Source organism: Arvicanthis niloticus, chromosome 22 (assembly GCF_011762505.2).
Source record: "Arvicanthis niloticus isolate mArvNil1 chromosome 22, mArvNil1.pat.X, whole genome shotgun sequence".
NCBI lineage: Eukaryota > Metazoa > Chordata > Mammalia > Rodentia > Muridae > Arvicanthis > Arvicanthis niloticus.
In genome coordinates this window covers 23,581,331-23,593,377 of record NC_133429.1, presented here as the reverse complement: position 1 = coordinate 23,593,377, position 12,047 = coordinate 23,581,331, and the positions used below count along the sequence as shown (strand labels likewise).

The 12,047-nt window shown below is 35.3% G+C and overlaps 1 long non-coding RNA gene across 8 annotated transcripts in view; it reads left to right on the top strand.

Annotated features, from left to right (window-relative positions):
* LOC143436134 (uncharacterized) overlaps nucleotides 1-12,047 on the top strand; it is a 76,457-nt gene that overhangs the window by 18,818 nt on the left and 45,592 nt on the right. For 7 of the 8 annotated variants that reach the window (XR_013106345.1, XR_013106339.1, XR_013106340.1 and 4 more), the window contains exons 3-4: nucleotides 5,836-6,027; nucleotides 10,129-10,287. This is a non-coding gene — a long non-coding RNA (uncharacterized LOC143436134). The remainder of the gene's footprint in view (nucleotides 1-5,835; nucleotides 6,028-10,128; nucleotides 10,288-12,047) is intronic. The other variant, XR_013106342.1, reaches the window with a different exon arrangement.

Below are 12,047 nucleotides of genomic sequence, written 5' to 3'. Positions count from 1 at the left end.
TACTTTGCAGAAAGAAGCATGACCAGAGGGTAAAGATGAGAGCCATGGCGATAGAAAGGTTTCCAGCTTAAGTCTAATGTGACGTTACTATTTTTACGATTCAGGAGAAATGCACTTTTGGGAGTTAGAAAAAAAGGAGCTTTGAGAGCATCATTTCCTGGTAAATCCAGAGATATTGAAAAAAGAAATGAGATTGCTTCAATTGATGGGTCTACCAGTGTAGAATTAAATATTAATTAAGCCTGCAGCAGGTTTGCTACCTGCCTCAATGGTCTATGTTCCCTAATGAAAGATACACACACAGCCTTTATGTTTTATTATGCCTTAAACAGCACAGTAGCTGGGCCACTGCTTAACCTCCATACAGTTAATCTTAGTTATTACTTACTAATTCTGTGTTCTGTCTTGGCTACCCTGGACCTAGTTGGGTAACCCTCTGGGCTGTACTATCCTGGCTCCTTCACATGGCAACTATGCCTCTCTTTGCGGCACTCTTCTCAGGCATTGAGTCTCTCCTCTCCTCTACACTCTCACAGCATGGTGGATCTCCTCTCTCTCCTTCTCCTCCTAGTCCCAAGCCCAGGAATCCTAGAATCTAGTCTCTATCTGTACTCCCCAGCTATTGGATGTTGGCATCTTTATTTACCAATCAGAACCAACTGGGGGCAGGATCCCAGAAACTACACTCTCCTACAAACAGTTTTTGGGGAGAATGTAATTAGCATTCGTAATAAAAGCAGCTATATACCAGTCAGTAGTCCATATGCTGCATGGAAAAGGTGCTTTTTGCTCTTATAAATAACATAGTGAGTCTAGAGGTGGATAGTAATAAATTTAAATTTGCCTTTAAGGCATCCTCTAATAAAAAGATATATCATTAAACACTGGACTGAGGGTGAGTTAAGCTGATAAGAAAAGTAAGTCAGAATTAGGGAGAACAATTGAATATCATCAGAATGAGAAGGAAAATTTATCAAGTATGATTGAAAGGTTTATCAAGGAGCCAAAGTCAAGATGGGGTTAAAATTCAAACTATATAATTCTCTGCATCATAGAAACAAAAACAAACAAACTAACTAACTAACAACAGGAAAAAAGCAGGTAGAAGGATTACTGTAGAAAGAGGAATTCAGTTCTTAGACTAACAGCCAGAGTTTGTAAAATTTGGCACAAATTAATAATATATGTAATAGTATGTCTGCATCACAGGAATGTATTGCATTTCATCAAACACTTTGATATGAAAAATAGGTGTGGTATAAACAGAATAAATAAATGTTTGCAGCCATTAAAATACCATTAATAAGAGGTAGAAAGCTATGATACCAGCCCACCTTGTCCTATTTTAGTCACACATAAAGATGAAAATCACACGCCTATACAGCTAGAAGACACAAGTAACTAATGGGCCAATTTATCCTTTATTGTCAAAACTACTCTTGTCTTTGTAACTGTAATAAAATCCTTAAAGGGCTGCTTTGTTTTCAGTTATTCTCTAAATAAAAACACATTTATGCTTAGAGTTTGGTTTAAAGATAGCAAAAACTTTGATTTATGGCTTTTGGTTCTTGAGCAGCATCCTGAGTGTCAGATAACGTGAGGCACGGAGACTGATCTTTGACCTCTTTGTTGACCTGGTTCCAGTGAATATTAAGTGCAGATGGAGGATCTGTAATGAATAGTGGAACACACAGGCAGCTGCTTTGTTCCTTTGGCCCTTGACTTTTTAAGCTGAGAAAAAGTGCCAGAAGATACATAGCAGAGCACAAATATGCTGATTAATACTCCCAGGCTTGTCTTGTTGTTGACTACTTGGAATCTTAGTTGAATCACACAAAAATGAATTGCTTGTGATGCCAAGACAAAATATTCATGTTCATCTTCATATCTGTGGATGCCCTTGTTTTATGAAAAATTATACTAGTCTTGCTTTTGAAAGAGAATTAGGACCTGTCCACAGGCTTTTAAGTATTTATCTCTCTATCTCTATATCTATATCCCTTTTCATATGTACCTACCTACTTTCTATCTATCTATCTATCTATCTATCTATCTATCTATCTATCTATGTATCTATCTTCTATCTATCTATCTATCTATCTATCTATCTATCTATCTATCATTTATCTATCTGTCTTCCTTCTTTTGTCTACATTCTGGTAAATGATTAGACATGCATGCAAATCTCCCATTGCGGTAGAAAGAAAAACATGGCAGAATTACTCTGCTTGGTAATGGCTGTTATTTTCAGTGGGTGGGATGTTTGCCTTTCTCTTTATTCTGACCACAGACGTTGACAACTCTTGTGAAACAGTTCAGGTTTAATACATTCATTCTGGAATAAACATCATTACATTTGGAAGGGGGTAGCTTGAAACAAGTATAAGGTGCCAAAGAAAAGCTTAAAATGAAAATTAACAATGCTTGGTACATGGAGTCAAGAAAAAAAAACTATGAAGTTCTTGCTACATATGAACAAGACGCTAATATAATTTTAGTTTAATGGAAGAGTCATGGACTAGATACGCTCCTGTTAGATACTGTAAGAGCATAGATAAACAAAGACAGAGCTAAATCAGGTCAACTCTTATAAGGTACTCGGGGGAACCTGAAGGAGATTTTTTAAGAATAAACATTTGGAAGAAAACTACATAGAAAGAGGGATGTGTCTTCAAAAATGGTTATGATTCAGCTGTTAAGATAATGCTGGGGAGATATATACTTCTATATTTTCAAACATATAAACATGTTAATGGTACAAAATTCTGCAACAAAAGCATCTTACATAGATATATTGTATATTTACAATATTTTAATTTGTAATTTTAATTTCTTGGAAAGAAGGAAGAATGTTCCTTAAAATTTTGAAAAGACACGCATCAAAATGTTAGTTTTGTGTAATAGAATTAGCAATCGAATTTTTGAAAATTAGTTGTTAACAGCTATATTTTATAGACATACTTTATTGTGTAATCAGAGGAGAGAAACCCAAAGGAAATTCCCCTGCTTTAAACATGTTTTATTAAAAACAAACAAACAAAAAGTTAGGGTCATGGCATTTAAATTTTATTTCTTCTTTTCAATTATCTATTCTTTCCTTTAAACACATTTTTTACATATTTTTAACGATTTTATTTGTATGTGTTTTGGGCCTGCATAAATGTTATGTGTGACCCATGCATTCATAGTAACTTCAGAGGTCAGGAGAGGGCATTGGATCCCCCTGGAACTGAAGTTATGGATAGTTGTGAGACCTTCTAAGGATGCTTAGAGTTGAACTCAAGTCTTCTGCAAGAGCAACAGAACAGGTACTTCTAACTGCTGACTCTAGTGCCTATACAACCTATTCTTGACCAGTGGTTGAAATAGTAACCAAGATAAATGATAAAAATCTAGGGAATAAGTTTGTCACCCACATCACACATGTGCAAACTTGAAAGAAATCAGGCTTCTAGGAAAGATGATGGTCCAAGTGTGTGTTTGCAAAAGCACGTTTCCTGAAGTACCAAGCAAATCCATAAACATTGGGAAGCTGGCAAACTGCTAAACTCTCATTGCTATACCATTGGTGTAAAATTAATTTACCAGGACTATTTCATCAAAACAGATGAAAAATTTTAAAGTCTATTTCATCAAAATGAAAGAAAGGTTCTCCGTTTTGACTATTTCTCATAGTCCAGAGTTAGTTAGAGAGAGTGAGGAGCTTTCTCTAAGAATCTGTTCATTGGAGCAAGGATGCTTTACAATTGAGGTGTGCTTGAGGAGCTCTGAGAACTCAGAAGCCTGTATTTTTGTTAATTGCCTCATCTCCTATTTCTAGTTTGCAGCTGAACCTAAATAAAAATTTGGTGAATAAAAGCGTGGAGTTCTTTTCCTTCTCTCAAAATGGTAGAAGTAGAGTGAACAGTCAAACAGCCATGCCATTTCAATTTAACCTACCCTTGTTTCATCACCAAGATTAAACAGCTGTTAACCAAACAGATAGAAATACAGATTCACCCATCAAACAGAAATTCTGTAAGTCTTTAAACATAAAATGGAACCCTACCACAATGATATGGACTGGTTGACTGAAATGGAGATAGGGCAAAAATGTTACACTTTTCTTTTTAATTTACTTTTCACTTTATTTTTTATGATCCCTGAGATTAAATTTGGGGTCTGAAGATGTGAGACAAGCACATTACTGGGTACACCTTCATCTCTGAAATCTCACATTTTTAAATGTTGCATTGGACTGTATTTTTTTCTGTAGAGGTTGACAGAAGTGTTTTCCATGGCTTGCCTTAATGTAACACTTGACTGTACTATTCTTCTAGAGAGGCCTAGCAAAATAGGAGGGCTTCACTGATGTGGATGCCAAGAGTCAACTTAAGACTTTGTGATAAGAACATAATCCAGGAGACTTCTCAGAAGCTATTTGATGGAGTCAGGAAGTATTCCTCAAGGTTTCAGAATCCTTTTGGATTTTTAAATATACATAAGATGCCATGTCATGACTTTTTGGGGTAGTTGCTGACATCTTAATTTCTGTATTTTTTGTCATATGTAAGCTCATCAAAGTAATAGTTGGGATATATATATATATATATATTCATTGTTATTATTATTATCATTATTATTATTCAATAATCCACACTACTCTGAGCAAGGAAAGTGGTGTTGATTAGACTAAAAGAGTACACAAAGGGCAAAGACATACTGATTTACCATCCTTCCTTGACAAAGCTATTCTGGTCCTCTGCCACTAGAAGCTGTTAGAAATTCTCCTTAGAATGAACATTACACATCTGGCTCCAATGATCTTGATTTCCTCCATTCTAGTATCTCTACAAAGAAAACTCAATTTTCCCAACTTATAATGGCCTTCCATCTCCTTAATTAACCATCCTGCCAAGTGTGTTGAGGCAAGACATAGTAAGAGACCCTGGTTCAGGGAAGAAACCGAGAACCCAGCCGTCTGGCTGAACTGGGTTGTCTCCATGGTCAGAGCACAGTCTCTGAGGGTAAAGATGAATAGTGTTGATCTCCTGTCAGAGTGCGGCTTAACTAATTACTGTTGGCCTTATGACCTGTCTAAGTAGGGACAAAAGTCATTCTTATTTGGATACGCAAAATGGCAATCTGACAAATCTTGCAGCCTTGAGCTATAGCCAACATTCTATACTAGAGTTCCCTTCCCTTCTCCTTAGCTTTAGCTGATGGCCACGTTTTCTTTGCTTCGCCTTTCCAAGAACTGCTTCACAAAGAGCCGATTTCTCACAGATGTATGCATTTATATGTTTAGGTCATTTCATGTGAGAGACTTACATATCGTTGGCCCGTTGTTTGTGTTTGTAGGGGCTGGATAGTTTTCAATGATCATTGCTGAAGAATGTGGGGTCATAGCCTTCGTGTTTTTTTTTTTTTTTTTTTTTTTTATTGATGTTCTGAACTCAAGCACATACCAGCATACTGTATTGTCACAATGTTAATGTTTATATGTTAAATATTTATGTTAAACTGTTGATAAAACTATGCCTGTAAACAGTTCCCTACATAGAAATATCAGAAAATATATTTGACAGTGTATTTTAGTTTCAGATTTGTTTAGTTTATAATTTCAACAGTAGTGGTTGGCAGCATTTCTTTGTTTCTGGGTCTCAGTTGAGTTGGAGGGTTCTTAATATAGGCTGATGGACCTCGTTGGTCCTTATTGACACCAGCCTTTCCAAGATACCTCTTATGACATGCCATCAGCTTTCCTTAAAGTCAGAGAGATGAAAAGCTTGAGACTGTATGATTTGTGATTATATATATGACTTCCTATTACCTCTGCCTTATTTTGTTCATTAGAAGTAAAAAAGTGGACGCAACTCACTCTTAAAAGGTGTTTCACAGAAGAATACAAATTCCAGGAGCCAGAGGACATGGAGAAGTCTGTATAAGATGCCAGCTATACTTGGAAAAAGCAGTCCTTTTCTCCTGTTAATAGTGTATTTACAGATAAATACTGATAATTAGAAGACAGAAGAAAGTCATAATGAGGTAAGAGCTTTGAATTGAGATTAAAGCTTGTAGCAAGAGAGTGGATTTTTACTATCATGGCCACATTAATGATGAAGGAAAGCAATTCTATTGCTAAGTGGCTTTCATGGGCACATGTGAAAATTTATATCAACATCAAATGTTCATAGAAAAACCAGATTTTATATGGATTTTAAGTCTGCCTAGCTATTGTCTACAAGAGGTTGTTGCTCAACCTAACTTTTGGTTATTACTACATAGTTAAAGACACTGACAATGTAAAAAATCTTTCTGAAAAAATATTACATAACACACATGAGATTAAACAATTGTAAAAAGATAAATTTGGAAGAAAGATCCATAGAAAGAGAAAGAATGGTGTAAGTTTAAAAAGATAAAAATACAAAAGGATAATATTTTAAAACAAAGGGATATTTAAAAACTATTGGATTTTTTGAGCTTTATGGGAAAACTGGTCAGTCATACTTGCAAATATAAACAACAAAAAGAATCATATTCCAGAAAGATAAATTGGTTGTAGTGCCTCTTTATATGAACTATTCTGGAATAGATACCCAAAACGAAAGCTCCTTGTGATGGATGGGTGGAGTAACTCAGAAATAAACATAGAAAAGTAAAATAACAGATGTTGAAAGAACAATCAAAACAATGAATCTGAATGTGTTAAAATCAGAGTGGCATGTCTGCCTTAAGAGTTAGCAGATGATCTATTCTTCTGATGATGATGAAGGCTATGTAAGGCCAACTACCTTACTTATATGACCTTCCTTCCTTCCTTCCTTCCTTCCTTCCTTCCTTCCTTCCTTCCTTCCTTCCTTCCTTCCTTCCTGGCTGCCTACCTGCCTGCCATCCTACTTTCCTCCATTTCTCCATTTATTTTTCTCCTTTTCCTCTCTTCCTGCATTCCTACCTGATTTTCTTACCCCTCCCTCCCTCTCTTTTCCTCTCCCTTCTTGCTGCACTTCTTCCCTTTATCCCCTCATTAAATAGTCCAGTCTCACTTTGAAATTGCTATGTAGCCCAGGCTGGATTCTTGTTGGGAGGGTGAGGGGAAAGAAACATATTTTCTTTTTTTAAAAATGGGTTATTTTATTTATTTACATTTTAGATATTGCCCCCTGCCAGGTCTCCTCTCTGCAAACCCTCCATCCCATTCCTCTCCCCTTTGCTTCTAAGAGGGTGCTCCCCCACCTACCCACCCACTCCCAACTCACCCCTGTAACATACCCCTACACTGGAGCATCAAGACTCCACAGGACCAAAGGCCTCCCCTCCCACTGATGTCTTCTTATTCATTGTCTCTCTTCCTTGGCCTCCATAGTGCTGGGATTACAGATGTGTGCCATCGTATCTGGCTGGTTTTGTACTTTTTATTTCAATCAGAAAAAAATAATAGTTAAATCCTTAATGACATTCTGAATCTATAACTTGGAAATAAGAGAAACTTTAAAATAAACCATGCATTTTCAGTTATCCTACAAGGGGCTTTGTAAGAAATAATGACTATGAGCTTTAAACCTTTGTAAATAGTGCCAAGCTTGAGCATTACTAATTGTTTGCCAGCCCTTACTGAGTGCCACAGTCTGAAGAACACCATGAATAGAAAGAGGACGCCACTTAATCACCGGTACTTAGCTTTGTCATTATACTGTATTTATAATATTGAATATTTGGAAAGTCTGAAGTACACAAAATAGAAAATTGATTATAACAGTGGTTAACATTTTAACGTGTTTTATACCCTTTGATTCAAATCCAGTACTATTAAGCTTACAAATTCTCAATTATAAAATGAGTAATTTGCTGACATCAAACTATAACAGTGTCTGTAGTTAGTAATTACGATGAATTGTGTACTTGAAACATACTAAGCGGGTGGCCCATAAACATTGTCACCACTGGGAAAAATAGTAAAAACATGAGGTTGTATGTATATGACAGCTAGAAACTATGGTAATTGCTACACAGTATATACACACACACACACACACACACACACACACACACACACACAGACACACTTGCTGGGGTGCAGGCATGCACCAATGCATGCCACAGTATGTATGTGGAGATCAGAGGAAAACTCCTGGAGTCTGTTGTCTCTTTTTACCTTGTGGAATGAAGATCCTCAGTTTATGATCAAACACCAAGCTGTTGAGTCATCTCAAGATGGGGTAAGAATACAAATATTTACATGGAAATGAGGTAAATTCCAAAGAACATTATCAATTGCAAGTCTTGGTGATAAAAAACTAGCCATCTTAATCAAAGAACATCTCTCAGGTGGATCATCTGGCTGTATGTCTTAAGAGGACTAAGGTTTAGCTAGGTGGATGGTGATTTCAAATAATTCCCCTTGAGAGTTAAAGGTGTGAAGGCAACAACTGTATTCTGATGAACTGTTTTCTTCCTAAAATCCTCTTCACTAGCACCTCAAACAGCTCCCCACTCACTGTTTTTCTTCTATTTCTGGTTAGAAGAAAGATGCCATATTTTCAGTTTCTCCTCCATCACAGAATGGACTTCTCTAATATGAACTACTGATCTCCTATCTGAGCCCAATTGTTTTGTCTGCAACGAAAAGATATCAGGTTTCACAATTGAAGTCATTGGCTCAAGTTTTATATCAATCACCCATGATCACTAAAGTTTTGGAATATTTGCGTTTCATTAGACCAGGAGGAAGTAGGCAGCATAGGCTAATGACTTAATATAAAATTTATGTATATGAAAACTTTCCTATGACATAAATGGGAAGTATAAGAAGTGTGGGCTACCAGGATATTCCTCTTTCACACTGCTTTAAGAGCTCAGCACCAATCCCATCCATCTTCTTTCTTGATACCCCATTTACCTTTACATTGAAGGAGAAAAATGAGTTGTTACGTATTGATCATCTAAAACCTATGTAATATATATCTTATTGTTGGCTCATTAAGTATAACTTGAAAAGATTTTGATGGTTAATTGAATACAGGGGGAAAAAAGAACCTTCTGTTCTAGAAGCAATGCTTTACAGCAGTAGGAGATAAAATAATACATCTGCTTTTTCCAGTTTAGTATTTCTGTGAGGTTCCCTAATGGAGAAGACAAGTAAATATATATATATATATATATATATATATATATATATATATATATATATATATATATATGCGTGTACATATATGTATATATATACACATATACATATATATGTGTATATATACACACACATATATACACATATATGTATATACACACACACACACATATATATATATATATATATATATATATATATATATATATATAAGCAGGCATACTCTGCATCCCACATGGTGCTGAAAGTTTGTTTCAGATACTACCCAGTTGATGATAAATAAATAAGAAATTCAGTTTGCAGAGTCGGAGTGGGAATATAGAACATCAGAAATGTTGCAACTCCAAGCCAAAGACCTTGAATCTTAGAAGAAAAAAAATCAGAAATATTGAAATGACTTCATTAATTTGAAAATACAGACAGTGGTGGAAAAGTAGAAATGACAGTAATTTGCAATCTGTGTATATTTAAAATGGAGATGTGGCAGTCTGTCCTGTTTTATCTCTCCCCTAATTTCAACAGCATTACTAGCGCAAGATTAACTGAGAAAAAAATGCCAATGGTTTAGAAACCTGAAATAAATCTTACAGGCTTGGTAAAGAAAATGTTCTAGATTATAATTTAATGTGTAGACTCTGACAGTGGGAAGCTTGCCAGCTTTTAAAGACTAATTATGACTCAACAGGAACAGGAAAGGACAAAGCAGATATGTAAAAGTATTAGCCACTAAGATAAAAATACAGCTTCTTTGAGGTGAGTATTTATGGTGGATGCCTGCCTTCCTTTATCCTTTCTTGATAAATATGTACATGTCTGTAGTGCTCTGTCACTTGCTAGCTCACTAAAAGTTACACATGGTATATCAATAAAAGTTACACACGCTGTGTCAAGAGAAGAGCAAAACATATGTCAAGCCAGGCTTCCTTATGATTGCAAGCCCAAAACACCAGTTTGATTTTTCACTGCGCTGAAAACTTAACTAATTTTTTTATATAAATAATATGAACACGAATGTGCAGTACTTTAAAGAAACAAGAAATCATGACTCGTTGGAGACTTGGGGACTGTTTTGGAGGGAAGATCAGCTGAGCTAAACTATTCAGAACCCTGACACCTGGGAATGCAGAAGAAATGGGCAAGAAACTCGGTGCTTCTCAGAATGTGTTAAGCTTGGTAAGGTAAGGCAAAACTGATTATTTCATTAAGTTTTCAATTTCCTTATACCCTCAAAATTATGTTTTAAGATTCATACTCCTTCAAGAACAAGTAATCAAAATTTAAAAAAAAAAAAAGAAAAAACAAACTTTTTATGGGACTAGTCTGGCCTTAATGTGCAAGAACTCTGTATTTTAGTGATTGCATTCTCTGCCTGAGAAATCATTATTGAGATGTCTTTTTCTAATCATGATTTAAAGTATACTTAGTAAGCATGTCCCTTTGGTGTCACTACTGGCTTACCATAAGCATTCTTCAGTGATTAAAGGGTTCTGCTTTAAAAGTACCCTGTTACACCTTTATCTGTGGCTTTTGTGGTCACGGACTACACAATAAAGAGATCCACATCAATCTTTAGGTAATTCAGTTCCAGCTTTCATTATCACATCTGAAGGCCTGACCATCTATTTAAATTTCAGAAAACCCTATGATCAACTACCCACCTGCTAAAGTCTCTAGAAGTTTAACCATTCTTAATATTGTTCCAGCCAGGTTCCTATAACAACATCCCACCCACCAGATGATGCCAGTTGTTGTCAGCCTCTACAAGATTGCATAATTCTTTGTGAATCATGGCTTCAAACTCTTTCAAATATCTTTTGAAAAGGTCTTTATTAGAAGGCCAAAATAGAAACCCATAATTACATGGAGTATAGACAGGTGTTGCTTTACAAAATGGCTAGTGGTTTGATTGATTCTTTACTAAAAAGATATATACATATAAAAGAAATACTCAAATAAGCACATAAAAAGATGGTCAATATTATTAATCATTTAAAAATGACATTTAAAAGGCTGGCAATCAAATAGGGATGAAAATGAAGAATAATGTATTCCTAGGCAGAATGCAAAAGGATGCAAGCAAACTTTGGCAAATAGCTTCTATAGTCTGTAGAGAAAGACATGTTTTCTATATAACTCATAAATTCTGCTGACTATTTACGCAAGAGAAGTGAAAAGTTAGATTTGCACAATAACCAATATGTAAATATTCACAGATGTATGTAAATATTTGTAATTGCTAAAAATGGCAAACAGTTCAAATGTTCTTTCATTGATTATGAATTAAACAATTATTATATACCAATGCAATGAAATATTCATTCATAAAAACTATTGAAATGATCAACAATGTGAATAGATGTCATATCTATTATACTCTGCAAAAGAATCTATATTCACTGGGTATCTTTATATGGTAACAGTAAAATGATGCTTTGAAAAGGCCGATATCAGAAGAACTAAATAGAAATATGTGGAGAGGAGACTTACGTTGTCTTACAAAGCCACAAAGGGACTCTGTAGTAAAGAGAGTACAATTCTATAACTTCATGTGGGTATTGGCTACATTATTGTATGCAGTTGTTCGAACACCAAACTGTATAAGAAAGGATAACCTTCAATGTGTAAAACTTATCAAGCTGAGTAAAAATGAAGTCATAGTCCCTGACTTTAAGAAAAGGGACAGACAAATAAATAAATGTGTACAGCACAGCACGAACATGTCTTAGTAAAAATTTGGATGATAAACACATTGAATACTGAGATCAGAAAAAAATCTTAGGAATGCTATGAGGGGATGTATCAAGAAGTGATCATGTTTGTACAGTATTTCAAAAATTAAGTAGGATTTAACTTGAAGAGAAAGTTGAAACTGGAAAAAGGGGGCATTTTAATGAAAAGAAACAGTGTGGTAATACAGCACTATGAATCAGCTTAAAGT